At 39.6% G+C, this 4,053-nt stretch overlaps 1 non-coding gene across 1 annotated transcript; it reads left to right on the top strand.

Annotated features, from left to right (window-relative positions):
• Positions 1–3,090: 3,090 nt before the first annotated feature.
• TRNAW-CCA lies at positions 3,091–3,162 on the top strand. Its single transcript has one exon. It is a non-coding gene; the product is annotated as a tRNA-Trp (tRNA).
• The last annotated feature ends 891 nt before the right edge of the window (positions 3,163–4,053 follow it).

The raw sequence follows: 4,053 nt of genomic DNA on the forward strand, positions 1-4,053 counted from the left end.
AAAAAAAAAACAACTTCCTTAAGGGGAAATGCTTCCTAGCAGAATCCTTAGAGTTTAGGAAGCCCCCAAATATTTTCTTTAATCTATTTTGCCGGTCTACCAGACATGCCTAGAAAAGTCTAACCCTTGAAAAAGCAAATATAGCTTAACTCAAACTGAGACTGAGCTGGCATTTAATGTATTTTTTAAAGGGAGGGTGAGCTCAAATCTCAAGTGATAGCTTCATAAGGTGTCTGATATTTCATGTGATTTTTATGTATATAAAACTTTTTATGTATGTAAAAGAAAAAAATTTATACAAGCATTGTTTATGACTGAGAAACGGAGAAGGCAATGGCACCCCACTCCAGTACTCTTGCTTGGAAAATCCCATGGACGGAGGAGACTGTTAGGCTGCAATCCATGGGGTCGCTAAGAGTCGGACACGACTGAAGGACTTCACTTTCACTTTTCACTTTCATGCATCGGAGAAGGAAATGGCAGCCCACTCCAGTGTTCTTGCCTGGAGAATCCCAGGGATGGGGGAGCCTGGTGGGCTGCCGTCTATGGGGTCGCACAGAGTCGGAAACGACTGAAGTGACTTAGCATAGTGTGACTGAGAAAACCCAGGTCTAAGTTTTGGCCTCACTATTGGTTTGATCCCACTTAATCTCATGGTGGCTCAGATGGTAAACTGTCTGTCTACAATTCAGGAGACCAGGGTTTGAGCCCTGGGTTGGGAAGATTGTCTGGAGAAGGAAATGGCAATCCACTCCAGTACTGTTGCCGGGAAAATCCCATGGACAGAGGAGCCTGGTAGGCTACAGTCTATGGGATCTCAAAGAGTCAGACACGACTGAGCAACTTCACTTTCATGTTAGTTTAACTCCATAAAAGAGAAGTAATCATATTGATCATGTTCACAGTATCACTCAACTGATTAACCTCAATAATGATTATGACAGCTCTAAATGTATAACATGTGACAGTAATTTAAATAATTTGTTTGGATAGTAGGGAGAAAAACATTGGTGAACCTAAGAAAATAAGTAAGTCAAGGAATGAGGTGGGCGATGCTAGCATGAGATTAGAGAAAGTACAAGTTATAGAGCAGAAAATAAGTACAAACCTGAGGACAGAGTGAAGCTACCCCATCTACTCTTTTTTCAACTGTTAGTGACGGAATTACTAATTCAGGAGAATTTTAGTCATGTTCCTTACTTTATTCACACCCGATGTCTTTCCCTGTCATTCCACAGATGTTCAGTTAAGCAACAGATACAAGAAACACAATCGTATCACTTCCCAGACATAAAATACATAAGGCAACCCTTATACTCTGCCTCTCAAAAATCAAATCACTGAAAATTCCTGAAATCTGGAAGTTTTGATATGCTCACAGATGGCTTACAATTTCAGTGATGGAGGTATTGTTTTGGAGATTGACATATAGGTTATAAATATTAGGTGAAAAGAATAAAAAAAAAACTTTATTAAACAAACTAATTAATGAAAAACTAATTAAGTTTTATAGAAAACTTTCCCCTAGCTGGAACTGACAGTTATCAGAATTGGAGAAAAAAGAGTATGAAGGGACTAGGCTGTCAGGAAGAAATTGCGGATTTGAGCAGAAGAAAGATCAGTCAGGGAAAGGACTGGGCTCTTGGCACCAAATTCAAGCCATAGTATTTGTGAGAAGCAACCCAGTCTTTGGATTGTTGGAGCAGAGGGAGGACTTGGACTGGACGAGTATATATAGTTCCTTCCGTCTGTGTCTGTTCTTCTTTCAACAATAGTTTGCACCACCTCATCCACTAGAAAGAAAAAGTATGTTCCATCTGCTTCACACTTTTAGCTGCCAGTTCTCCATTTGCCCACCATCCACTCCTCTTTGTTCGAGAGTCACATAGAATAATCAATAGGTGCCTAGTGGAAAAATTGTATTGGTTCATTTTTTCACTCATTAATTCATTTACTCAAGACGTGTATTGAGAGGCATTATGCTAAATGATACTAAATGAAGGCAGACCTGATTCTCTGCTCCAAGGAAAATGTGTTTGAAAATGCAGTTAGTAAACAATGAAGAATTTGAAACAATAAAACCTTATTGGACTGACTCCATGTTCATGGTGACACTTTTCTTTGGTCAGCACTTTTATTGAACCCAACTTAGGTTTGCTCACCTGTATGCAGTGTAGATAATTTACTGACAGCAGATTATAGTGATGGAGAATGAAGTATTTATTGCAGGTGCCAAACGAGGCTGGTAGCTAATGCTCAAAAGCTCTGCACTTCCCCAGGGGCTTTCAGGGACAGAATTTTAAAGATAGGGTGAGGTAGAGGTTTGCAGGATGCAGTGCTCAGTTAGTAGATGACCTTCTGATTGGTGGTAAACTAATTAGGAATCAACATCATCAACCTTCTGCTTTCAACAGGCCTGGGGTCTACATGCTTGTGGTCAGCATATAATTAACTTCTTCCCTTAGCGGGGGTTTCAGTGTCTGCAAAACAGTTCAAAGGATAGATATGGCTCAGAATATTATCTATGGTCCTTGAAGAGAAACTAAAGTTCTTTGACTTTAATTACTAAACTATTATTATTTTGTCTTTCTTGACTGTTCTTTTGTTTCCGCATTTCCATACTTCTCTCTTTACATGTATTCTTTGAAAACTCAGGAAGGCCTAGGAGCCTAATTTTTTTCTACAAACAATAGGCAAGTGGAGGACAAAGGGTGGGGGTCTGTCCTGCGAAGGTCCCATAGGGTCCTTTTTGGTTACAGAACCACTTCAATCTCAATTCCTTCTCCCTTGTTCGACTCCCACAATAGGATATATAAAGTCATATGTCCGGTCTAACAGTTGAGAGAGGCATGAAAACCAGTTACTGAAGGTAAAAGTATAAATGTCTCAGGGTCTTTTATATTTGCAGTTAGAAGAAAAGAAACAAGAGGATCCATTCTGGCCCCACCTGAATTTCCCTTTCTCTGCCTTGAATACAAAGTGATACCTTTAGGTGAGTCAACCATCATGTGACCATGGGACAATAAATAGTAGTCAAAAGCCAATGTGATCTGCATAGTGAAGCAAGAAATAGCACATAACTTTGGGGCTTCCCTGGTGGCTCAGAGGTTAAAGCGTCTGCCTCCAAGGCAGGAGACCCAGGTTCGATCCCTGGGTCGGGAAGGTCCCCTGGAGAAGGAAATGGCAAGCCACTCCAGTACTCTTGCCTGGAGAATCCCACAGACAGAGAAGCCTGGTAGGCTACAATCCACGGGGTCGCAAAGAGTCGGACACGACTGAGCGACTTCACTCTCTTTCACTTTTGTTTTTATTAGAACAGGTAACCTAATGCCAGCACATTTTCTGTTGCAAAGGAAAAGTAAACCTATTTCTTGATAATATTAGTAGTTGGGTTTTCTTTGGTTATTATGATACAATAGCTTTTCATGTTGGCTACTTTAAAGAACATGTGTCTTCCTGGAGTGGATGTAGCCTACTATGTTTGCTTAAAAAGCACAGCTTACTATGTTTGCTTCTAATCTTACCTCAAGTACCAATATCCCTTTTACCAATAGAGCACATTTGAAATCACCAGCTCCAGACTAGTTAACAAAAGTTTTTCTGCTTCCAAAATGCGTATTACTGAAAATCATATTAAAATTATAACAAATTAAATAAGTCTTCATTTTTATACCTCCTCTTTGGATTGACTATGGGAATTTGGAATTGGGTTTTTCCATTTCTTAGTAATGTCTCAAAGGTGCATTTCTCTATGACACTCTCACTAATGAATCAACAGACTAAATTCTCTCTAGAAGTGTAAGGCAACTGAATTATGAATAAAACTATCTTCTTTCTTTGTGTGTAGAAGAGAGAGAGAAAAGAATAAATAAAACTTCAACCACTATTCAACCTTGTACTTATTAGTATTAGTTCCAGACCCAGTGCTAAGTCAAGTATTTTGAGATGCTAGTCCATGAATAGTAATGTCATCCAAGCACAATAATTAATAGAACAGGAGAATGCTCCCTGAAGAGGAGACACAGTACTGCAACGAGAGAGGAGACCTCACCT

Source organism: Bison bison, unplaced genomic scaffold, assembly GCF_000754665.1.
Source record: "Bison bison bison isolate TAMUID 2011002044 unplaced genomic scaffold, Bison_UMD1.0 scf7180017864054, whole genome shotgun sequence".
Taxonomy (NCBI): Eukaryota; Metazoa; Chordata; class Mammalia; order Artiodactyla; family Bovidae; genus Bison; species Bison bison.